Source organism: Bos indicus, chromosome 18 (assembly GCF_029378745.1).
Source record: "Bos indicus isolate NIAB-ARS_2022 breed Sahiwal x Tharparkar chromosome 18, NIAB-ARS_B.indTharparkar_mat_pri_1.0, whole genome shotgun sequence".
NCBI lineage: Eukaryota > Metazoa > Chordata > Mammalia > Artiodactyla > Bovidae > Bos > Bos indicus.
This window is the reverse complement of record NC_091777.1, coordinates 22,132,819-22,159,421: the sequence shown is the minus strand read 5'-3', so window position 1 is coordinate 22,159,421 and position 26,603 is coordinate 22,132,819. Positions and strand designations below refer to the sequence as shown.

General features: G+C 46.2%; 1 protein-coding gene across 1 annotated transcript in view; it reads right to left on the bottom strand.

Moving 5' to 3' along the window:
* The window catches only part of CHD9 (chromodomain helicase DNA binding protein 9), a 226,170-nt gene that overhangs the window by 198,364 nt on the left and 1,203 nt on the right, over window positions 1-26,603 (bottom strand). The gene's annotated exons all lie outside the window — the stretch shown is intronic.

Below are 26,603 nucleotides of genomic sequence, written 5' to 3'. Positions count from 1 at the left end.
AGTTTTTGTCCTTCCACTAAGTGACATCGCCCATGCTAGCTTTCGTGATAATTAAGGTGGTACCTTGGCTCTCTGCCATTCCTTTGTCTTTTTATTCAGTGTGTTAAGAACTTGGATGCAGAAGAGGGGTGCTCTGTTTTGGGAGGCTCTTTGGAGAGCCCAGGACTTCCCCTGTGGCTCTGATGATAAAGAATCTGCCTGCAGTGCAGGAGACCCAAGTTCAATCCCTGGGTCGGGAAGATCCGCTGGAGAAGGGAATGGCAATCCGCTCTAGTATTCTTGCCTGGAGGATTCCATGGGCAGAGGAGGCTGGCGGGCTACACTCCATGGGGTCACAAAGAGTCGGACACGACTGAGTGACTAACACTTGGAGAGCCCAACGACACTTAAGAGGATCCCGAAGACTTCTGGCCAAACCACCCCCATTTGACCGGGGATTCTTCTCTCTCTCCACTTCTTGGCAAAGGATACTCTTGGCTCTGGGACCAATTTCCCTTGGGAAAAGTCAGCCCAGCAACAAGCACAGCCTTAACCCTCCCCTACCCCTCGTTTTTTTTTTTTTTTTCCCCACTTTTTTTTTTTTCTGAAATGAGGAAAACTAAGTCCTGTACTCAGTTTATTGTGGTAAAGGGAGTGGGTCATGAGAGGGTGTTCCTGGGGTGGCAGAGGCTTGGCCCATGTAGTAGCTTTCTCCACTGCCATCTGCCAGGGCATCAGTGATGGGTACTTGACCCACCCAGACTGCTGCCAGTCTACACTGCTTACTTTGGAATGAACCTGGGCAGCTGATCCAAACTCCCTGTCAGGTCCTGATTAACCCATACACGGTACATCCCAATTTCCAGTTCCAGCGGGTCTGCCAGGGAATTCAGAGCCAGTTATGGTGGCAAGGTGGTAAAGAATCTGCCTGCAATGCAGGAGACCAGGGTTCAATCCCTGGGTCGGAAGATCCCCTGGAGGAGGGCATGGCAACCCATTCCAGTATTCTGGCCTGGAAAATTCCATGGGTAGAGGAGTCTGGCAGGCTTCAGTCTATGGGGTCACAAAGAATCAGACAGGACTGAGCACACACTCTCATGTTAAGTGGGACTGACGGCCATCACACCCTTATGATTTTGCTGTGTGACTGCTCTGTGTCCTGATATCCTCATCCGTAAAAGCGGATAGTACCTGTCCTCCTGTCTCCTAGGACTGCGAGAAGATCAAAGATGCAGCACATATTTGAAAAACCCCCACTTCCCTGGTGGCTCAGATATTTGAAAAAGAATAAAAATAATCCATGAGATAGAAGGGAATTTTTAAAAATCATATTCATGAGCTTTGATAATGTGCCCAGAGATTTACACAGCATCTAAAGTGAATATCTTCAATACTGTCACCAGTGCTTAGCCACATTCATTCTGGTAACCTTGCCCAACTCCCTCTGCAATTTCCTTCTAATAATCACCTACACACACACCCCTCCTCCCCGGCCCCCGTCAAACAGATCCAAGGACTCTGCCTACGCAAATGAGTGCATCTTATTTCCCTGAATCACATGACTGTGTCACAGATAGTCATGCGACCCAATCAGGATCAGTGAGACTTTTCCTAGGAGTTTTGAGAAAGAGATTCTCTCTGAAGATCTGGAAAGGATACAGGGGCTAAAACAGACGCTGTCATCTACTTTACGACTTTAACCCAAAACTCAAGTTGAAACATAAAAGATGGAGCCAAGAAGCAGACAGAAATCAAGTCCTGATTTTGAGATTAGAACCCCAAACCCAGCCAAGGCCACCAGTGATAATGTGATTTATAATAAGAAATATTTGGTCTTTTTCCATAGTTGCTTGCTTGGAGGTCCTAAAACTCTTGGAATTTCCTAAGTGAACAGAGCTATAAAGGTGTCCTTTGTTATGTTAATAATGTGGCTTTTGGAAAGTGCCTAAGGATGGGGGCTGGTTACCAAGAGAACCAAACAAGTGATTAGAAGATTGGAACTTTCAGTCTCACCCTTGTGGACTTCCCCGGAGGGGAGAGGGTTGGAGACAGAATTCATTTCCCTGTGGGCAATGAATTAATCCATCAAGCCTAAGTGGTGAGGCCTACAAAAAACCCCAAAAGCACTCCATTCATAGAGCTTTCCGGTTGAACACGTGAACTGGGGAGAGTGGTGCACTGGAGAGGGTATGGAAGCTCTCCACCCTTTCTCTTCACCTTCCTCACGCACCTCTTCCACCATTTAGCTGTTCCTGAGTTACATCCTTTTATAATAAACTGGTAATCTACTAAGTTTCTCTGAGTCCTGTGAGCTGCTCTAGCAAATTAAAAACACCGGAGGAAGAGGTCCAGGGAATCTCTGATATATAGCTAATTGGTCAGAAGCAGAGGCTGGACTTGTCATTGGTGTCTGACATGGGGTGGGCTTCGAGTGAAGGGCAGTCATGTAACCTGTGGGATCTTGTACTATCTCCAAGTAGATGGTGTCAGAACTGAATTGAATTGTGGGATACTCAGCTGGCATCTCAGAGAATTCCTTGTTGTTGTGGGGACCGACCCCAAAATCACACAATGGAAATTGGGTCCGAAACCTTTTCACCACTCCTGGACTTCTTAGCTTAAGATAAGCCCCTAAGTTCCTTTTTTGCCCAAAGGTGTCTTGGGTTGGATTTTCTGTTCCTGGTTACCAAGGTAATCCTAATGGATATGGCATTATCTCATTTAATCTATTCACCAACTGTGAGCTAAGTACTGGAACCTCTACAGATGAGAGAGCGAAACAGGCACAAAGAAGTGATGTAAGTAGTAGAGGCAGATTTGAACTCCGGTCTCCGGAGCCTGCATTCTATCCACTCTCCAGGGGTTGAGAATACATCCAAGACTCACAATCAGCTCCATCACAGACTCTAGCCAGACAATGCAGAAGACCTAGGTTCGATCCCTGAGTCGGGAAGATCCCCTGGAGGAGGAAATGGCAATCCACTCCAGTATTCTTTCGTGGAGAATCTCATGGACAGAAGAGCCTGGTGGCCTACAGTCCATGGGGTCCCAAAGAGTCAGACATGACTGTGCAACTAACACTGTCACTTCCAGAGCATCTGCTGGCAGAGGAGAGCCCTGATTCTCCTGCAGCCAGTGGTTGAGGGAGGACCTAATTCACTTGGTGATCCCTGCCCCCATGTGCCCTCCTCCTGGAAGAAAAGCACAGATAGAGGAGGAGCTTAGTCAACTTCTGCAGGGTTTAAGCTTGGATGTCAAAGGCCTGGAGGGCTTGAAATGGCCCAATATCATCTCCTTCCAAGGACTGATGCTTCAGTGTCTATGTTTTTGGCTTCTATTCTCTCTTTTTTTTTTTTTTTTGGCCAGACCACACGACATATGGGATCTTAGATCCCCAGCCAGTGATGGAGGGGAAAGGGTGGAGAGTTTCCATGCCCTCTCCAGCTCACCCTTTCCCCAGTTCACATGTTCAACCAGGACGCTCTCTGAAGAGAGTCCTTTTGGGGTTTTAAGGAGGCCTCACCACATAGGCCTGATGGATTAAGTCATTGCCCATAGTGGATTGAACTCTTTCTCCAGCCCTCTCCCCTACCCCCAACTGTGGAAGCATGGAGTCCTAAACACTGGACCGCCAGGGAATCCCCTAGAGTTCTACTCCTTTCTCTGCAGATCCCTGAGTCTGGTAAAATCCAGGGCTTACAACCTGAGCTGACAGTTTCATAGGAATAATGGCTTCGAGAAGGGTTTAGGGTACTAGGTATATGGTGGGGCTGGAAGAGGAAAAGGGTGCAACAAGGGACATCTGAGAACTGGGTACATTTCAGTTGGTTGAGGGAGCAAGTCAGCCATGTCATTTTGATAACCAGATCAAATAAGCTATCTGAGATATGCTACAAAATAACAGGGGTTGGGGAAAGGAGGTGGAGCTATAGATGAGATAAGATTGAGCATTAGTTGGTCATTGTGGAAGCGAGGTTTCCCGTGTGTGAGGGTTTATTCTGTCTACATGAGCATATGTTTGAAATTTTCCATAGTGATATTTAAAGTATAATGAATAATTTTTTAAAAATATGTTTTATGCTTTTATTCTTTGCAGAGCCCTTGACGCATGTCTTGTGTGCCCCTCACAAATGATTTTTTTCCTCCATTTTAAAGATGGTAAAACTGAGACTCAGAGAGGCTAAGTCACTTACACAAGGTAGAATCGAACCCAGGCTTTCCAACTCTTGTATTCCAAGGTTAGTCTGGGGTGGAGGGCAGCAGAGGCAGGTTGGCAGCCCCTGCTTGACAGGGACTGACAGGCAAGGATGGGGACAAGATGAGCCACTCCCGTCCACATCTGTCTTGCCCGGAGGCGGCCCAGCCTGTGTGTAACGGGTGTGGCACAGACAGTGGCAGGGCTTCAGGGAAGCTCCCAGCCACTGATTTCACGTGTTCCGATTTCATGTGTTCCTCGGTAGTTAAGAAAACACTGGGTCTGGCACAGCAGGCTCTGGCTCCAGCCCCTTTCATGGGCATCCTGAGGACTGTTGCCTGAACATCTGGGTCTGATAAAGCCCACGTGGGGTTCTCCACCACCTCTGCCATAACCGTTTCCGCACATACCACTGAAGCTCTGTGAGTGTGGCTGGTCTTTTCTTTTCTTTCCTCCCAAACATATGGATTCCCAGCTCCGATTTCAAACTCAACAACTCCTCTGCTATAAACTCCCCCAAAGCTCTCAATTTCCTTTTTCCATTGCTCATTCTTTCCTAAAGTGCATGAAAAAGCCTCTCTTAGCTCTGTTCCAATTTCCTTGTTTATGAAAGAAGGGCAAGGAGAACAGTGATTTCAGTGATCAAAGTTAAGCAAGGCCTGATTCCTTCCTTAGGAGAACGCACCTCTATGACCCGGCAGATTCTGACTTCCCAGGTATGAGAGCAAATCACAGGAAAGCCCTGACTGCCCACCCCACCCCCTCAACCCCACCCCGCAATGCTCATCCTGCAGGAGGTCTGATACAGTGCAGTCTGCTTCCTTTATCTGGCTGAAACATGCACTTTGAAAGTCACTAATGGAATAGAAAGAAGGAAAGTCACGGGCATGATTCCCAGGTTATTGCTGAAGTGGGAGTGTATTATCTGGGAAGGGAAGAACAGGTCCTTGCCTGCTCCTTAGCCTGTGGCCTGGTATTTCTTCATGATGATGGCAATGTATGACTTACAGGCAGAAAGAACCCAGTTTTGGGCACTGAAATATTGGACACATCAACATCAACAGGGTGAGGGATGAGGAAAAGGGGCTCTTGAAGCATCTGGGGGACAGAAGATCCCCATCCAGGGAGAGACCTGCAGGTGCCTTCAGGGGCCCAGCAGATACCATTAGTGATGAAAGGTAGTGGATGCTGGGTTCAGCCTGGAGGAGGTGGTGGTTTACTTGCTCAGTCACGTCTGACTCTTCTGTGACCCCATTGACTGCAGCCCGTCAGGCTCCTGTGTCCATGGGATTTCCCAAGCAAAAGTACTGGAGTGGGTTGCCATTTCCTTCTCCAGGAGCTCTTCCCAACACAGGGATCAAACCCTGGTCTCCTGTATTGCAGGCAAGCTCCTATATTGCAGGTGGATTCTTTACCAACTGAGCCATCAGGGAAACCACCTTCAGCCTGTTGGAGCCGGGGCAGTAACAGTGGGGTCTGGAAACAGCACATCTTCTCAGGAAGGCACAGCAGCTGCTCACCTCTGGCTGGTTATTCCTGTGGGAGAACGTGAGCCTGGTGTTGCCAGATCTTGCATTTTTCCATAGACGTGGAGATCTGGATTTTATATGAAGTCTTCCAATTTGGGAACTGATTTCAGAAGAAAAATATTGCAAAGGCTGACCTTATGAGCTCAGTAAGATCTGTCTGGTGGTTAGCCCGGGTTTGCGGCCCCAACCTAGAGGCTCTATACGTGGTCAGCACGCCATTGGGAGAAGGAGCCAGGAGGTCAGATGCAGCCACGGGGCCAAGGGCCCCACCCAGGCCAGGAAGGAGGTGGCCCTGCCTGCTGATCCCTGGTTCATAAAACACTTGGAGGCTTCTGTCATGTTATCACACTGGATCAGCTGCCAGTTGGGTCCTTACCAATCACCCTCCCATCCTCTTTGGAAATTCTGCTCCCCAAGGAAGTTCACGTGGCCAGCTCAGAACTCTTTCTTTGGGAGAGGCAAGTCGACACTTCAGCCTCTAGCCACATTTAAGATAACCTTCAAGACAACTTAAAATTCACCTGCCTGTGGAAGAGCAAGTGATACCTTCCTGTCTCTCAGGCTCAACAAAACCATGACCAGTACACGCATATTTAAGGAGCTCTTTTCCTCCCCCCAGAAAAGTCACACTGTGGCAGCCTGGATGGCGGGAAGGAGTTTGTGGGGGAGAACGAATACATGTATGAGTATGACTGAGTCCCTTTGCTGTCTACTGGAAACTATCACAACATCGCTAATCAGCTGTACACCAATATAAAATAAAAAGGTTTTTTAAAAGTCACATGGTGCTTTGAGGACAACTTCTGTTCCTCTCTGTGAGATAGAAAAGAGGCACAGAGTTGGGAGCTATTTGCCCAAAGACACATTTGCGAGGACTCTGAGCAGCTGGCAGAACCATGCACTAAGCTTTTTCTTTATTTTTTTTTAAGTTCAGGTGTCTTCCTGATTTGTACATAATAAAGGTTAAGTAGAATGTCCTCACAATGGGATGGTGCAGTAATCTAGAGGGCAGAGAGAGAGATGAGAAAAGATTTTAGGCATGGGAATTCTCAGAGGTCCAGTGGTTCGTACTCCTCGCTTTCACTGCAGGAGGCTTCGGTTCGATCCCTGGTGGGGGAACCTGGATCCAGCAAGTCACAAAGGTGTGATCATGGAATCTCTTTCCCTGGCATTACCTTTACTCTGCCAGTTAGGTTTGCAATTCCCTGTATACATGGGATGAGAAAGCTACATGGGAGGAGTTGACAAGAGCAGAGTTTCAGACCAAGGGAAAGTACATTGCACAAGCGATTGCCTGCAGCAGGGTGTGTGCGTGAATCTCAGGGTGTGTGTGTGTATGTGTGTGTGTGTGTGTGTGTGTGTGGATTTGCATGCTTCATTTGTATGCAAGCCATTCTGGTAGGAGGAGAAAGGAGAAGTGTTGTTTCTATACTTCAGTAAATACAATACTTTCCTAAGAGAACCTTCTTAACTCCTGTCTCTCATCTCACCAACACACTTTTGCTATTCATCTAATCAATATATATTTATTGAGCACCTTCTTGGCATATGGCACTGTGATATGCACTGAGATTCCATCGATGAACAAGAAAGACTCAGTCTTCATCTGCAGGGGGTCCACAGTTCATGAAGGAGGCAGACAAGTGAATGGGAAGATGCCATTCTCAGACAGGGGACGTAGATAAGGAAAGGCCATGGAGGAGAAGGCGTGACCTGATAGGCTTGGGGGCGGAGTGTGGGAAATGGTATTCTGAGAAAACTGAGGTCTAAGCTGAGATCTGAAGGATGAGTTAGAATGAGCCAAGCAATAGGGAAGGGGAGCATTTCAGGCAGAGGAAACAGGATGAGCAAAGATCTGAGGATCACAGTCCCCCAGCATTGGATGAAAACCTGCTGTTTGAGCTAGGGTGAGTTCCATCGTGTGTGTGTGTGTGTGTGTGTGTGTGTGTGTGTGTGTGTGTGTGTGGTGGGGGTGGGGGTGGGAGTGGGGTGGGGGAGGTGGTTCGTGGCGTTCTGGAGCCAAGTATGGGACCAACATGGCACTGGTCAGAAGCCAACCTTGAAAATCATTGTTCTCTGATTTATTTATTTATTTATTTTTTTGTTCTCTGATTTAAACTGCTCAGTTAAGAGCATTTAAAATGCTCCCCAGGGACTTCCTTGGTGGTCCAGTGGTTGAGACTCCACACTTTCAATACAGGGGGTGTGGGTTTGACCCCTGGTTAGGGAACTAAGATCCCACATGCCACATAGTCAAAAAATTTAAAAAATAAATAAAAATTAAAAAAAAATAAATGAAATGCACTCCAGTCGTTAGGGTTCCTAGAATACAGCATGGAGAACGAAGTGTTCAGGGGACACAAATATAGACCCTTATTCTGAGGAAAGACACAAACACTAAGGGTAAAGCCCAGAACCTGAGTCAAACTGACTTTTAAATTCCAATTTACAACAGAGGACATTCATACTGCTGCTTTGTCTCTCTCCCTTTCACACACTCACACACACATGCACACACGTGTGCAGGAGCACTCACCTGGTGAACTAGGCAGGTTAGGTTTTTTTTTAATGTTATTTATTTATCTGTTTGGCTGCACCAGGATCTAGTTCTCTGACCAGGGATTGAACCCGGGCCCCCTGGTTGGGAAGCATGGAGTCAGCCATTGGACCACCAGGGACATCCCTATGCTATTTTTTTTTACAGAGAAAGAAACTGAGGTTCAAGGAGGCAAAGTATCCAAGGTCATGGGCTCATTCATTCCTTCACTGACTCAGCAACCATTAGTCGAGCACGTGCTGCTGGCAGGCTGGCCCTCACTGCTACGGAAACAGCGGTGAATGATACACCCACCCCTCACTCAGGAGTCATGGTTCAAACCCACTGCTTCCAGTCCCCATCCCAGCGCCCCTCCCAATACACTGAACTGCAGTTGGATATGTGGTCTCTGGGGTCAACATTGCAGGAGACAAATGTTTTTGTCGGCACTATCCCATTCCTAAACATACCATCGAAGCAAAAACACCAGAGCTACTACACAAATGTATCTTCAAGGCAAGGTGCAGACCCAGACTTTCCCTGTAAGCCCCTCCCCTTTAGAAACTGTACCCACCAAAGGTTGTCCTGGCCCTGGTGGTCTCTGAGTCACTGAGAAATTTCCTGTTCCACCTCCACCCCCTGTACCAGTCCAAAGCGAATGCTTTTAAACCCTTACCTTGTCCAAGCCTTCCCTCTAAACACTGTCTCATGGAAGTCGGGATGGGATAAAGGTTCTTTCAGAGCAAAATGGGGAAGATTGAGGGGAAGAGCAGCAGGGAGCAAGCAAGGGAAGAGGAGACACCAGACCCACCCGGCTTCCCGCACCACAGTGCTGTGAGCCAAAGCTGGCCAAGGTCGGAGACGACTAGCAAAACCCGACCAGACAGACACCCAACCAGACAGACGGCCCTCAGATGCCTGGGAGAGGCTGGTACATCTCCCCAGAGCCTGGGCAATGTTATTTCCTGGGGCAAAGCAAGTCACAAAGGATGAAAGCTGATGACTGAATGTCTGGGGCTGGGTGGGAGGCCCTGCCAGGAGGTGGGGGGTGGCGCGGTGGAAAGGGAGGAGGGGTGGAGGCTTGGCTGGTTTTGCACAGACACATCTCTTCATTTTTCCAGACTGGAAAAAGCTGTTTGGGCTGTGCACATTTGCAGAGAGTCACGGTATTTACTACGCTTCCTGGCTCGACAGATTTCTTTCTGTCATTCAGTTGAATGCAGCTTGTATTTTTCAGAGCCAGAGCTGAACAGACCGTGGAGGCTCTTCTTCCCCCACGTTATGTTCAAAAACACAGCACGAGTGACTCAAAAAGCCAGGCCCGCATGGGTAGCAGGAGCGGGCGGGGGTAGCATGTTGTAGAGATAAAGAATCATGTTTAGACAAACAGTGTCTTCCCCTTGGAGGGGCTGAATGATGCTCCTTGTTTTCTCAGCCCACGTTGTGTTTTGAGCAGCCGGAAGAGCCAACTGCTGTAGTAGAAACTGATGCCTGCACTTCGCACGTGACTCTCTGTTATCAATACTGATGGCGGTGGGTAGTTCAGGGGAGTGCAATGAAGTCGTGAATAATAATACAGAAAATCCTTTCTTGGGACTTCCCTGGTGGTCCAGTGGTTAGGACTCTGTGCTTTCACTCCTGGGGGCCCAGGTGCAATCCCTGGTAGGGGAACTAAGATCCCACAAGCCATGCAGAGCAGTACAACAAAACAAACCAAAGTTATCTGTCGAACTGCCATATGCTAACACGTTAATGCAACTCAACAAACAGTAACCGAGCACATTTCATGTGCACGGTACGGTGCCAGGGGTGAAATGTCCATGCTGACCACAACTTAACACGCACTTTACCTTTTTAATAGCAAATGGCTTGTGAGCCCAATGGCATTCACAGCCAAACGTGGAATTTCCAGGCACCAGGGATAGGCCAAGTCAGTAAGGAAAGTCTTAGGGGTGGGGGTGGGGAGGGGAGAGCTTTGTCAAACCCCTTCACATCATTCTCCTAGGTTCCTGTATGTGTAACGCCAGCCCAACCAGCCAACCCACCACACTGAGAGTGTAGTCATCAAATCTTGCTCAGAACCTCAGAGTCATGCTGCCCAAGAGTGGGAGCTTCATCTTCAGAGATGACATAATGACATATTCAGACAACCTCTGACCTCACCAGCCAAGGGGAGGGTAAATAAATACCACAGATGGCACAGGTTAGCATTACATGATGCCACGGTAAACAGCCTCTAATCGCATCCTCTTCTTGAACTGGCAAAGCACAGAGTCCTCTTGCATTAATTTAAAGAGACAAAGAACTCACCCAGGCTCCTCCTCAAACCTGCTTTTGAGTCAGGAGCCACAGGGTGTGGGAGGGGTAGAGGCAGGTGAAGGAAAGTGGGGGAGGGTCTCCGTGAGACCAAGGGAGTCGGGGGAGATAGGAATTCGGTACAGTCCAAGTTGACGATGCCAGATGTAGCTCAATTTTTTTTTTTCTTTAAAAAAAACTATTATGGGTTTCCTTTCCAAAGTGGAAATGCAGGGATAGAAAAATGAGTTTTGGTTGCCATGGAAATAGGAGTTGGCTGAGGCCTGCAGGAGCAGCAGCTGGAGCAGAGCTAGTGGCCGGGAACCTGGCCCCATGACAGAGGGGGGCTTCCGGCTGGGGATAAGACAACAACAGGCTTTAGCAGGAAGGAGAAGGAGGAAAGAAGACAGGAGAGGAGACAGAGATTGTGTCTCCAGACACCACAGCCTATAAATTCTGCAGACATTTGGAGGGCTACAGAACGGGGGGTGGGGGTGTGTGTGCATGCGTGTGCGGCTATGCTGTGTGCGTGTCCTCACAGGCCACAAAAAGGAGAAGGAAAATAAATCCAATGCCTGAAAAAGAGCGGCTGAGAAAAAGCTAAGACAGCTGAAGGGCTGGAGAGGAGAGGCCTGCCATTTAGAAGCCCTTCCAGGAGGCTGGGGAAATGCCTGAACAGGGACTGGCCCTCACACGCTGAACTCCCTCACCTTTTGTCCTCACTCAACTCCTCAAACTGAAACTGGCGTGGGCCAGTAACACAACCCATAAAATCCCCACAGCGTTAGCAAGACCATGGTGTGGGTAAGCTGGCTGTTCTGTTTCAGCTGTACCTCTGGCTGACTGCTTTTGTTCCAGGGAGAAAGTATCCAGGACTGTGGGGTCTTCCAGCCTGAGGCTTTAAAGAGGTCTGGAAGTTCTCAACATCACATTCTGGGAAGATGCTTTGATAAGGCCTCGGGGACTTCAAGCCTCTCCTGGATCCCTCAGCCGGGCCCACCTGAGGGAATATTTTGTCATTCCCACACCCACCCCAGTAACAGGAACCACTCACGCTCTTTCCTCCCATCACAGTGGGGGATAGTGGACAGGGAGACCTCACATTCATGAAGGGACTCCAAGTTAGGCTTTTGTCACTATATAGTCCCATTACTATATGTGCTGTCCCTGAGAAACACTGAGAAGAACATATGGTTTAAACTGACCATCATTCTGGTATCTTGTTTTATATTTCTTCATTTTGCAATATATCAGGAGCTTCAAAAAGTACAAGTGAGCACAAAAAAGAATAAAACACTTAGGACTAAATTGAACTAAGGAGGTGAAAGATTTGTACACTGAAAACTGCAAAACACTGCTGAAAGAAATGAAAGATAAAAATAAACGGAAAGACATCCCATGTTCATGGATTGGAAGACTTAATATTAAGATAATACTCCTCAAAGTGATCTACAGATTCACCTGCAATCTCTACCAGAATCCCAATAACAATTTTTTTTTGCAAAAACAGAAAAATCCATACTGAAATTCATAAGGAATCACAAGGAACCCCAAAAGCCAGAACAATCCTGAAAAAGAACAAAGCTGGAGAACTCAGACTTAGGATTTCAAATCTTTCAAAGGTATAGTAAACAAAAGAACATGTGACTGCTATACAGACAGATATGTAAACCAGTAGAATAGAAAAGAGAGCCTAGAAATGTACCCTGGAATATATATGGTCAAATAACCATTATGCCCTTATTTCAACAGGGTGCCAAAACCATTCATCAGGGAAAAGACAATCTTTTTAACAAACAGTGCTGCAAAAACTGGATATCCATATACAAAAGAATGAAGCTGGACTTTCACTTTATACCATATACAAAACTTACCTAAAATGAACCAAAGACTAAAACATAGGCTCTAAAACTGTAAACTCTTACAAGAAAACATAAAGGAAATGCTTTATGGCATTGGAATTGGCAATGTTAGGGTTAGGTTCAGGGTTAGGGTAATGATTGCTTGGATATGACAGCAAAAGCAGAAGCAACAAAAGAAAAACTAGGTAAACAGAACTTCACAAGGACATACTAGGTAAATAGAACTTCACAAGGACACTGGTGAAAAGGGAGAAGGGAGTGAAAAGGGAGAATGGGGGAAAATATTTGCAAATCACGTATGTGATAAGGGATTAATATCCAGAATACACACAGAACGCCTACAACTCAACAACAAAAAACTCAATCTGATTAAAACTTGGACAAAAGATTTGAATAGACATTTCTCCAAAGAAGATATTCAAGTGACCAATAAGCACATAAACAGATGATCAACATCTTTAATCATTAGGAAAACGCAAATCAAACCTATGAGATCCTATTAGAATGACTGTTAATGAAAAAACAAATAATCAAAGCAGAAAATAACAAGTGTTGGCAAGGATGTGGGGAAATAGGAACCTCTGAGCATTGCTGGTGGGAATGTAAAATGGTACAGCCTCCGTAGAAAATGGTAGGCTGTTTCTCAAAAAATAAAATGTAGAGTTACCTTATGATCCATTATGGATATATATCCAAAAGAGTTAAAAGCAAAAATATCTGTATACCCATGTTCATAGCAGTATTATTCACAACAGCCAAAAAGTGGAAGCAGCCCAAATGTCCATCAGCAGAAAAATGGACAAACCAAATGCTGTAGGTGCATACAATAGAATAGAATTCAGCCTTAAAAAGGAAGGAAATCCTGACATATGCTGCAACGTGAATGAGCCTTAAAGACTATATTAAGTAAAATACTCCAGTCACATAAGGACAACTATTAAGTGATCCATCCTTACATGTAAGGTATCTAGGGTCGTCAAAATCACAGAGACAGAAAGTGGAATGGTGGTTGTCAGAGGCTGGAGGAAGGAGAAAATGGGGGAGGAAATCAAAACTGATTAAACAGTTAAATCCATTGTTCAATGAGTATGAAGTTTTCATTAGGAAGAAAAAGTTCTGGAACCACCTGGAGAGGGATTTTGGTGATGGCTGCAATTGTACTTAATGCCACCAAACTGTATACTTTCAAATGGTTAAAATGGTAAATGTTAAGCCCTGTATATTTTACCATAATTTAAATATATATACACACACACACACATACACACGTATATAAAAGTTGGAAGTGACCTAGGGTCACTTCGACCTCTGGGAAGTCCAGTTAGGCCTTTGTAAAGGCATTTGTAAAGCCTCATCAGACAACCACTTTGCTTTCTTGAATTTCTTTTTCTTTGGGATGGTTTTGGAATATTACTCAGCCATAAAAAGGAATGAAATAGATCATTTGTAGAGGTGTAGAAGGCAATGGTGACCCACTCCAGTACTCTTGCCTGCAAAACCCCATGGACAGAGGAGCCTGGTAGGCTGAGGAAATGGCCTTTCCCCTGCTTCCTTTGTCTTGTTGAAACTCAGCACAGGTGCAGACGAGACCACAGACTGGTGTCGGGGTCTCAGAGGGTGCAAGCGGGATATAAAGATGAACAAAGACGAGGACTGTTGAGGGGAGGACTCGGGGGTCTCAAGCGATAAGGGCTGTTGGGCAAGAGTAGGCGCAGCAGGGCTCTGGCAGTTGGGAGGCAGAGGGAGGGGGCACTTCCCGCTGGGCTGCTGGGCGGTGCCCCAGGAAGTGGTGCTGAAGCGGGGTTGAGGGGCTGAGGATGTGCAGCTGTGTGAACTGCTGGAGGGCACTCGAGGTAGATTGTCTGGTGGGCGTGTGGTGTGACTGAGAGGCAGAAGTTGAAAAGGAAGATGAAAATGTTGTGCAGCCACCTGGAGCTGGAGAGAAGGCTGGTGGGCGGGGAGAGGAGGTGACCTGGGAGAAGGGGACCCCTCGCAGGAACTCTGGCACAGTCATCTGGGAAAGGAAGTGCTTGAAGCCATAAGGATGCCTTCATTCCTTGTGAAGGATGTTGGCCTTCATTTCTAACCATCTGGAACCAGAATCAGATGGAATGTGAATGCCAAACTAACAATAATAACAACTTATATTGACAGAGGACATGCTAAGTATGTCTTTAAAAAAAAAATTGGAGTATAGTTGCTTTATAATAGTGTGTTAGTTTCTGCTGTACAATGAAGTGAATCAGCTATATGCATACATATATCCCCTCATTCTTGGACTTCCTTCCCATCCCCCCAAATCCTACCCCTCTAGGTCACCACAGAGCATCGAGTTGAGCTCCTTGTGCTATACAGCAGCCTCCAACTAGCTATCTGTTTCACACATGGCAGCCCACCAGGCTCCCTCATCCCTGGGATTCTCCAGGCAAGAACACTGGAGTGGGTTGCCATTTCCTTCTCCAATGCATGAAAGTGAAAAGTGAAAGTGAAGTCGCTCAGTCGTGTCCGACTCTTTGCGACCCCATGGACTGCAGCCTACCAGGCTCCTCTGTCCATGGGGTTTTGCAGGCAAGAGTACTGGAGTGGGTCGCCATTGCCTTCTACACCTCTACAAATGATCTATTTCATTCCTTTTTATGGCTGAGTAATATTCCAAAACCATCCCAAAGAAAAAGAAATTCAAGAAAGCAAAGTGGTTGTCTGATGAGGCTTTACAAATGAGTGCCAAAGAATTTATGGTTTCAAATGGTGGTGCTGGAGAAGACTCTTGAGAGTCCCTTGCACTGCAAAGAGATCAAACCAGTCAACTTAACAGAAATCAACCCTGAATATTCACTGGAAGGACTGATGCTGAAGCTGAAGCTCCACTCCTTTGGCCATCTGATGGGAAGAGCCTACTCACTGAAAAGATTGAAGGCAAAATGAGAAGGAGGTTGCAGAGGACGAGACGGTTAGATAGAATCACCAACTCAAAGAACATGAATTTGAGCAAACTCTGGGAGACAATGACAGACAGGGAAGCCTGGTGTCCTTCAGTCCATGGGGTCGCAAAGAGTCAGAGACGACTTAGTGACTGAACAGTAACAACAGCAACAATATTCCATTGTGTATATGTATCACATCTTTATCCATTCATCTATCAATGGACATTTAGGTTGCTTCCATGTCCTGTCTACTGCAACAAATATTGGGGTGCATGTGTCCTTTTGAATTATGGTTTTCTCAGAGTGTATGCCCAGTAGTGAGATTGCTGGGTCATATGGTAGGTCCACTTTCAGTTTTTTAAGGAACCTCCATACTGTTCCTTATAGTGGCTATATCAATTTATAAACAACCCAATCAAAAAATTAAAAAAAAAAAAAGGGTGGAAAACCTAAACAGACATTTCTTCATAGAAAACATACAGATGGCCACAAGGCACATGAAAAAGATGCTCAACAGCACTAATTATTAGAGAAATGCAGATCAAAACTACAATGAGGTTATCACCTCACACTGATCAGAAGGGTCACCATGAAAAAATCTACAAACAGTAAATGCTGGAGAGGGTGTGGAGAAAAGGGAGCTCTCTTGCACTGTTGGTGGGAATGTAAATTGAAACTAAGAGCATCTTAATAACCCTAAGTGGCGGGCAGCAATCTCAGCTCCATTTTCAGCTGGGAAAACCGACGCCCCAGCAGTAGAGCAACCTGCCAAGAACACACACACGGCCAGGAAGTGGTGGAGCCGGTGTGTGAACCCAGGCCTACATGGGTCCCAAACTCCAACATGTATAAAAAAGGCCTCGGGAGCTACTTTAAAGAGAACTTTGCAGGTGGCTCAGTGGTAAAGAACCCGCCTACCAAAGCAGGAGACACTGGTTTGATCCCTGGATGGGAAGACCCCCTGGAGAAGGAAATGGCAACCCACTCCAGTACTTTTGTCTGCAGAATTCCATGGACAGAGGAGCCTGGTGGGTCACAAAAAGCCATACACAACTGAGCATGCACACGCAACTTGGACAATGCGTGCGAGCCAGTTTAAAAACACAAACTCCATTCATAGTGGCCAAAGCTAGAATAACTTGAGCAACAAAACAAAGTAGCATTGGATTATAGCCTGGGGTATAAGATAAAATCCACAAGTCCATACTATTACTAATAACAAGAAAAATTAATCAGTGGGAGAGAGGAGTTCAACCTCCCCTGCACAGTTCTAAACTCTGGCTTCCCCAGTGGTTAAGAATCCACCTCCCAATATAGGGGATCCCCGGTTGGGGAACTAGGATCCCACATGCCACGGGTCAACTAAGCTTGCACACCACAAGTAGAGAGAAGCTCTATTGCCATAAGAAAGATCCCACACATTGTAACTAAGACTGGACAGCCAAATAAATAAATAATGTAGACACATGACCCTAAAGGAGGAGGGGTAGAACTGTACATAAGAATCTTCCTTTCAAGAGAACAGTATGACAAATGCAACCTCAGCTGGGTGACCCAGGGCAGTAGCAACAGTGGAAAGTCATGTTGGTATCACGGACATGTGATGTGATAAAAAGAGGCACTTTATATCTGCGGAATTTATTTTCACTTTATTTCCTCGCCAAGACCTATAACCTGAGTCCAACTGTGAGAAAAATATCACACAAATTTCAACAGGGTGGTATTCTGACAGTACATTTGTCTGGTACCCCTGAAAACTGGCAAGGTGAGTCAGACAAGGGAGTTCTGAAACACGGTCACAGCCAACAGGAGCCTAAGGAGACGTGACCACTAGGGGATGACCCTAGAGATCTGGTGGTTAAGAATCTGCCTTCCAATGCAGGGGACGTGGGTTCAATCCCTGCTTGGAGAACTAAGGTCACACAAGCCGTGCCACAACTAGAGAGCCCCCCACTCCGAGCATCACCATGAAGACCCAATGCAGCCAGAAATAATAAAATGAAATAATGTAGGACAGTGGACGAGATCCTGGAATTTTAAAAAGGGCATTAGGTAAACACTGAGAAAATCTGAATAAACTGTGGGTTTGGGTTATCCATCATGTATCAGTGTGGTTCATTAATTAGAACCAATGGACTGTGGGTTACCAAACGGTTAGTAGGGGAACCTGGGTATGGGGTGTATGGGAACTCTCTACTGTCATCACAAGTTCTCTGTAAATCTAAACTGGTAAAAAAAAAACCCCAAAGTCTACTAAAAACAAATTCCTGGGTTGACCCTCAGAACCCTTGGCTTTGTGGTGCACATTTGCACAGCTGTAGCGGGGCTGTGAAGGAAGCCAGGCCCACCAGCTGCCCGCTGACAGACTGAGGAGAAGCAGCGGATACAGCCAGAGCCCGCAGGGAGAGGGGGCCTTTCACTCCAAGGACGCTGCAGGAACCTCCTCCATCCGACTCCCCTAACTGAGGGGCTGTGCCTTTCTCATTAGACTGGCAGGCTTCTTCAAGTGAGAAGTGGAGCTCCCTGGTCAGCCCACGTTTCCTCTTGAGGTGCTCCAGGAGACCCTTCTCTAAATGCATTTTATCTTCCTTTATGTAAGTCAAGGTTCTTTATATGGGTGGGAAAAGAGGTTACGTGCAAAGTGCACATTAAAAAAATTTGAAGGACAGTTAATTTACAGTGTTGGGTTAAGTCTCAAGTGCACAGCAAAGTGATTCAGTTATACATATATAAATATCTCTTATTGGGCCACACCGTGTGACTTAATTCGCCTATTAGGGGCTGAACCTGCACCCCCTGCGTTGGAAGCATGGAGTCTTCACCACGAGGGAAGGAGTTTTCACCATGATCACCAGGGATGTCCCAACAAAATGTACACTTTAAAAAATATATATTTATTTATTTGGCTGCATTGGTTCCTAGTTCGAGGCATGCGAGCTCGTAGTTGTGGCATGTGAAATCTAGTTCCCTGACCAGGGATTGAACCCAGACTCCCTGGATTGGGAGCTCGGACCACCAGGGAAGTCCCCAAAATGTACATTTTTAATGGCTGGCAAAAGGTCTCTTTGCTCCAAAACAACAGGATTCCTAATTCCTTGTTTTTTGTTTTAAAGATTCCTTTATTTCTTTTTGGCTGTGCTGGGTCTTCGTCACTGTGCTCAGTTGCGGGGAGCTGGCGCTACTTTCTGTTGTGGTTCTCGTGCTTTTTTTTTGGGGTGGCTTCTCTTGTTACGGAGCGTGGCTCTAGGGTGCATGGGCTTCAGTAGTTCGGTTCCTGGGCTCTGGAATACAGGCTCAGTAGTTGGGGCACATGGGCTTGGTTGCTCCACAGCAAGTGGGATCTTCCTGGACCAGGGATGGCACCCTTGTCCCCAGGTTGGCAGGTGTGTTGGCAGGTGGATTCTTAACCACTGAGCCACCAGGGAAGCCCCACTCCTAACTCTACAGATAAGCGTAAGTGTTGGTCACGAGCAGCATACTCCACAATTTATTGGGTTTAGTGCCTTAAACATCCTCTCCTGGCCCCTTTTTCTTCAACACACCTTGTACCCCAGTCTTCAGGCATAGACGAGTGATAACAGTAGTAACAGCTTAAAATTGTGATCCTGCCAATTCTATAATGGAACAAAATTCAATATCCTGGAAAGCTGCTTCTTGATTGCAAGAAGCTATGACATAGAGGGACACAGCAAGTCACCCTGAAATGTGGGGGCAGTATATCAGTAGTATGCACACGAAACGTCTGTGATTACTGATCTGCAAAAGTTCTTAAGGATAGGACAGGATGTTCCTCTGGTCAAAGCAGGAAGAGCAACGCCTGGAAATCAAATCAAAACTTGACAATGGGAGGGATGGGAGAGGCCAATTGTATGAACATAAAATGAAGGAATGTTGGGTAGAGAGACACGGTAAACTTGTGAGGAGCTGAGAAAAAAGGGTAAGAAAGAGCAAGCCTTTGAGAGTTTATCTTTTCTTTCATATTGTCCACAGTAGTGGAAATCCCTTGAGCCTTACAGGCAGCTCAGAGCTTCCTGGAAGTCTTTCTTAATCAGAATCTTAAGATTGGTCCAGGGAGCAATAGGAAGGCAAAGATTGGTTTATTGATTAGTCATGAGCAGGAGAATTAGGCCGAGAGTCATTCTGGACTCCTGTGTCCCTCAGAGGATATAAATACCTCGGGCCATCCTGGCTATGAAAATCATTCATCTTGTTCACCTTGTTTGAATTCCATGAATACCAACCTACTAGCTAGAATCTGGCATCCCCGTGACTTTTCTACAGGGGAAAGAATGTGCTGACAGGCTGACATGAAGATTTCAGCCTGCTTCATGGTGCTTGTCCCATCTCACATATTTGTCATCTGGCTTCCTCACCAGGCTGCTGTGAATTTAGTGAGTCTGTCTCTTTCAGCCTGATCAGCTTCACATGCGATAAAGGCTCTCCCTCTGTAACCTGCAAAGAATGAGTGGCATCACCAGCCTCCAGCTTCCCCCACCCACCCCTCCACCCCGCCCCAGTCACGCTGGCCCTGAGGGGTTCTTCTCCCGACATCACTAGCCAGCTGCTCTTTGCCACGTCAATCACTCCGACCACAGCCATCTCCCCTGAGCCCCGAATGAGCTGTGGGAGGCCTGCAAAAAAAAAGTGCTAGAGCCACCAAAATAAGTTCTGTTGAGTAGAAAAGAATAAGGAAGAAAGAAATTCTGGGCTTGGGCGGTGGGGTGGGGGAGATGCCAAGAACACTTGATAGAAAGAAAGCGGAAGGAACTGGCAGTGCTTAATCTAGAGCAGGGAAGATCCCAGAGGGCCAATGGGTTCCTAGCCATCAAATATCTGAAGGACTGCAGTGATGCAGGGGGGATACATCTGTTCCCTGGGGTTCTGGAAGAAAGTACAGCAACCATGGGGGTGGCAGATACAGGGAGACAGGTTTCAACAAGATAAAGTAGAGAAACTTAAAAAAATTTGAGAGGTGGCCACATCTTACAGCATGCAGGATCTTGGTTCCCCAACCAGGGATGGAACCTGGGCCTCCTGCCTTGGGAGCATGGAGTCTTAACGACTGGGGAAGTCCACCTAAAGGGGAATTTTTGAAGGTAATACCCCTTTAATATCAATCCTTCAAATATCATCAAATAAGTTCTTTAAAGTTTTTTTTTTTTTTTTTTTTAATGTGGACCATTTTTAAGATCTTTATTGAATTTGCTACAGTATTGCCTCTGTTTTATATTTTGGTTTTTAGGCTGTGAGGCATGTAGGGTCTTAGCTTCCCGACCAGGGTTCAAGTCCGAACCCCCTGCATTTGAAGATGAAAACTTAACCACCGGACCACCACGGAAGTCCCAAATATTATCACTTTTTTTTCTTTCTTCTTTCTTTGTCAGGTTTGTGAGATGCAGTGTAACTAATCGGGAACACAGATTGGAACAGGAACGCCTGGGTTCATTTTCCAGTTCTGTCTCTTTCTGTTGTTGGTGGTTAGCAGCTAAGTCATGTCTGACTCTTTGAGACCCCATGGGCTGTAGCCCACCAGGCTCCTCTGTCCAGTTCTGTCACTTACTAGCTACATAACTTTGGGCAAGTTACCTTACTTTCCTATGCCTGTTTTCTCCACTAATAATTGTACCTACCTCAAATAGTACCTAACCCATGTGATTGTGCTGAGGACTGGTCAAATTATACATGCAAAGTGCTTAGAATAGCACCCAGTAAGCAGTATGTTCTTAGTAAGTGGTAGCAATTATTACTATTTTTATTACAATCTAATATCACTTATACTATTATGTACTATTTTTCTTTAAGGAGACACATTATTTCTATAAATTTTTTTGAAAGGAAACTTCATATTATTACTGTAAAGGCAAAGCCAGAAGCACTTGCCATGTACAGATGGCAAGTGTACAAATAAACATAAAACAATGTTATTAAATCTTAGCTAGCTACTGTTGCCTGTTCCATCCCCTCAATTTGAGGACTACTGCTTTTTCCCTAAGAAGGGAGACAAGTAAGTGTTACAAAAAACAGTCTGGTACTTCACTGAGACTTCTTTTGTTGACTGTGGTCAAAAGGAAATGAAGTGTTAGTCACTCAGCTACATTCGACTCTTTGTGACCTCCCAGACTGCAGCCCACCAGGCTCCTCTGTCCGTGGAATTCTCCAGGTAAGAATACTAGATTGGGTTGCCATGCCCTTTCCAAGGGATCTTCCCAACCCAGGGATCAAACACAGGTCTCCTGCCTTGCAGGCATATTCTTTACCCTCTGAGCCAGGGATAGACTGTGGTCAGAAGGGAAAGTCTGGCAAGTTCAAGGTAGTGAAAAGCTGCAGCTCCTCCTCTGGGGAGAGACAGCAGCAAAGTGCTGGGGAGGGAGGCAGTGCAGGATCAAAGAGATGGTTTAAAAAGGAAATAACTTCTTTTTCTCGAATGAGGTTTCGTGATCTTCAGTGCCATGACGGTCTGTCACACAAAATCATCTCAACCGTCACCCAGTGGTATGATGGTTATTTTTTAGTTGCTAAGTTGTGTCCAACTCTTTGAGACCCCATGGGCTATAGCCCGCCATGCTTCTCTGTCCATGGGCTTTCTCAGGCATGAATACTGGAATGGGTTGCCATTTCCTTCTCCAGGGGATCATCCCAACCCAGGGATTAAACCCATATCTCCTGCATTGGCAGCCAGATTCTTTACTGCTGAGTCACCAGGGAAGCCCAGTGGTATGATCAGTTCAGTTCAGTTCAGTTGCTCAGTCGCGTCTGATTCTTTGTGACCCCACGAATCGCTGCACGCCAGGCCTCCCTGTCCATCACCAACTCCCAGAGTTCACTCAAACTCATGTCCATCGAGTCAGTGATGCCATCCAGCCATCTCATCCTCTGTAGTCCCCTTCTCCTCCTGCCCCCAATCCCTCCCAGCATCAGGGTCTTTTCCAATGAATCAACTCTTCACATGAGGCAGCCAAAGTATTGGAGTTTCAGCTTCAGTATCAGTTCTTCCAATGAACAACCAGGACTGATCTCCTTTAGGATGGACTGCTTGGATGTCCTTCCAGTCCAAGGGACTCTCAAGAGTCTTCTCCAACACCACAGTTCAAAAGCATCAATTCTTTGGTGCTCAGCTTTCTTCACAGTCCAACTCTCACATCCATACATGACCACTGGAAAAACCATAGCCTTGACTAGACGGACCTTTGTTGGCAAAGTAATGTCTCTGCTTTTGAATATGCTATCTAACTTGGTCATAACTTTCCTTTCAAGGAGTAAGTGTCTTTTAATTTCATGGCTGCAATCACCATCTGTAGTGATTTTGGAGCCCCCCAAAATAAAATCTGACATTGTTTCCACTGTTTCCCCATCTATTTCCCATGAAGTGATGGGACCAGATGCTATGATCTTAGTTTTCTGAATGTTGAGCTCTAAGCCAACTTTTTTCACTCTCCTCTTTCACTTTCATCAAGAGGTTTTTTTAGTTCCTCTTCATTTTCTGCCATAAGGGTATGATCTGATGCTGCTGCTGCTAAGTTGCTTCAGTAGTGTCCGACTCTGTGCGACCCCATAGACCACAGCCCACCAGGCTCTCCTGTCCCTGGGATTCTCCAGGCAAGAACACTGGAGTGGGTTACCATTTCCTTTTCCAATGCGTAAAAGTGAAAAGTGAAAGTGAAGTCACTCAGTCGTTTCTGACTCTTAGTGACCCCATGGACTGCAGCCCACCAGGCTCCTCCGTCCATGGGATTTTCCAGGCAAGAGTACTGGAGTGGGATGCCATTGCCTTCTCCAAAGGGTATGATCAGTATGCTTCAAAAAGCAAAATTAGAAACACGTTGTAGACCACCATACTCACCAGCGCCCCCAGAGGACACCTGCAGCAGTTTCCAGTCACACCTGCTGCCTCTCACGTCCTTCTACCTGAAGGCATTTTTTGGCTACAGGGTGTGTTCTCCAGACTGCATGCAGAAATTGGGGGGAATACTGGGACACACAGTCTCTCTAAGAATCCCCAGAGAGGCTGAGCCTTTTGTCCCACAGTAACTCATTCATCAACACAACCTTTACTGGATTTCCTTTCTTCCCCAGTCCATTTCAGTCTCACTGGGCTTTCTGGGATCACCTTCCAAATAAATTTTAGGCACCCAAATCCTGGTCTCATGATGTGCTTTAGGGAAACCCCAACTATGGCACAGTTTAACTATGGCGCTGAAGAAATGGCTGGGAGTACTCCCTGGAGCTTCATGAATTGGGAAAGAATTCAAGTAAGAGGACATTTAGTATCCTTCTGACACTTAGGTCCATGATTCTAGATCGAGAGTCAGCAAACTACAGCCCATGGCTCACAGGCACCCCCGTCCCCCACCTGTTTTTTCACAGCCTGTAAGCTAAGAATGGCTTTTACAATTTTAAATGGTTGGGGGGAAAATCAAAACAAGAATAACGTTTTGTGGCCCATAAAAATGATATAAAACCCAGATTTCAACATCCATCAATGAAGTTTTATTGGAAACACAGCTACACTCATTCAGTCCCATACCATCTATGGCTGCTTTTACTCCATAACTGCAGGGTTGAGTAGCTGCAACTTAAACCCTAATGAGTTTCAAACAAGTCAATCCTAAAGGAAATCAACCCTGAATATTCAATGGAAGGACTGATGCTGAAGCTGAAGCTCCAATACTTTGGCCACCTGATGCAAAGAGTCAACTCACTGGAAAGACTCTAATGCTGGGAAAGATTGAGGGCAGGAGGAGAAGGGGGCAACAGAGGATGAGATGGTTGGATGGCATCACCAACTCAATGGACATAAGTTTGAACAAGCTCTGGGAGACAGCGAAGGACAGGGAAGCCTGGTGTACTGCAGTCCATGGGGTCACAAAGAGTCAGACACAACTTAGCAACTGAACAACAGCAACAGCTGAAACTCTATGGTCCGCAACACTCAAAACATTTACAGAAGGGTTTGCTGACCCCTATTCCAGATCATTATCCTGTGGGGACAAGAGGCAGATTGAGACCTTGTTGCCCCTGGGTGGACAGCCTATCACCAGACCTAGTATTGAGGGGTTTTTTGGATCAGCCACTCACATTTCCTTTTCTTACATCTCTGTGGCCTCCCTCTGCTCTCTGCAGGTACTTAGGACTCTTCTCCTGAGACATTAACGTTTTAACACCAAGAATAATTTCATTTTTAAAAGGACATGAGATCTTGTCTTCTCCCACACTCTGCTGTTCCAGGTGGTTTCATCCGCTCTGGATGGCTTCATTCAGTAACTGATTTCTCCCCAAACCAAACCAAATCCCTGGACCAAGATCATGTGCTGAGATCTCAGACCAACACTCAAACGTCTGTTCAACATTAGATCCAGATCAGGTTGGGGAGGTGGGTTTTACCGCTTACCAGTGGTATAACCTTGAGCAAGGCATATAGTTGTCCAGGGCATCAATTTCATCACCTGTCAAAGGTAAAAACTATCCTGCCTCGCCTGCCAGGATTTCTGTGCTAACTGGACGCAAGGAGAGCTGCCCACGAAACACTGCCACCCGGCCCCAGACTCCTTCTCCAGCATATTATTACAGTATTAGACTTCTGCTTCCTCCACACGCCCTGCACACTGGCTTTTCTTGAGCTCCTTGACTTTGCTACCTGTTGGCCTTTGCATATGCTGTTTTTCCTCCCTGGAACATGTTTTCCCTATCCCACCCTCTGTCTGGCTGTTTCTCAGCCTTTTTAACCCTCAATCCAAGGCAGGTCCCTTCTGTATGCCTCTCCATCTTTGTGCTGGATTCTCTCACTGCATGTGCAGTAATTTCTAATTAGAGTCAATTCTCATTATTCACAGTGGTTATGTTCTCTGAAGCTGCCATGAACATGAAATTAGCAAATACTGAACCACTGCTCCTAAAGGGAACAACCTAAGGGTAGGTTTCTGCAAGCCTCTGGTCACATTTTCCTCAACAGATCAATACCTAACCTTGTTTTATGTGTGTTTCTGTTTCATTACCCCTTATTTAATATATATTGTTGATTCACTGACATTGAACTCACGGCCAGTACCACTACAACTCAGGCCTGAACAAAGCTTATCAAATATACATTTTCCCCATAAGGCACAACACAGCCTTCCTGGGCTTGGGAACGCTAGATAGCAGCACTTCAGCAGTATGTTTGGGGCTGATTTTTTTTCCCAAACTTATTTTTAATTGAAGGAAAATTGCTTCACAATATTGTGTTAGAAAGAAAGTTAAGTCATTTATTTGTGTCCAACTCTTTGCAACCCTATGCACTGTGGCCTGCCAGGCTCCTCTGTCCGTGGAATTCTCCAGCAAGAGGACTGGAGTGCATTGCCATTTCCTTGGCCTCTGCCTTACATCAACATGAGTCGGCCAGAGGTATTCATGTGTCCCCTCCCTCTTTGACCTCCTTCCCACCTCCCACCCCATCCTATCCCTCTAGGTTGTTAGAGAGCCCCGGGTTGAGTTCCCTGAGTCATGCGGCAAATTGGTCTTGGGGGTGATTTTTAAACAGCAAAATAACCAACAAAACACACAAAAAATGCGAAAACAACAAAAAACAAGCCACGGCACTAAACAGACCATAAAAGGGATGCTTGCTCAGTTCTGAGAGTTGGAACAAGAAGGCAGGGTCATCTCATTTCGACCTCGGGTGGGAACAAGTGTGTTGAGTGACTCGAATTTTCTGCCATCCTGTTCACGTCCATGAATGACCATGAGAAGTGCTGAAGATACCGATTTGGGGGTTACAAATCAATTTTAGCGAGTGGGAGAATTCGCAAATACAGAGTCTGCAAACAAGGAGGATCCACTGTACTTCCTTCTCATTTCTCTCATTCACTAGAGTGTGAGTTCACTGAGGGCTCGTTTGCCTCTTACCCACTGTTGGATCTGTAGCATCTGGATTACAACCTGGCACACAGTAGGCTTTCCACAAGACATCCAGTTTAAATGAGCCCATGAGTCAGTTCTGTGAAAGTGCTCCACTGGAAGCAATGCCAGCTAGTGTTTGCGGAGGAGGCACCATGAGCTGCTCTGTGTGATGTGCTTTTTCTATGTTCCCTCCATCAAAAAGGGAAACAGCAACTCATTGTACTTTTGCCATGGGCTCTAGAATCAAACTGCCTGGGTTCAAACACAGGATCTGCTTCTAATTAATTATTTAACTCTGAGCACGTTCCTTGGCCTCTCTGAGCCCCAGCTTCCTCGGCCATCAAACGGGGTAGTTAGTATAGTTAATGCCTTGTGGGTCAGGGTGAGGAGTAGATGTGCCCACACACA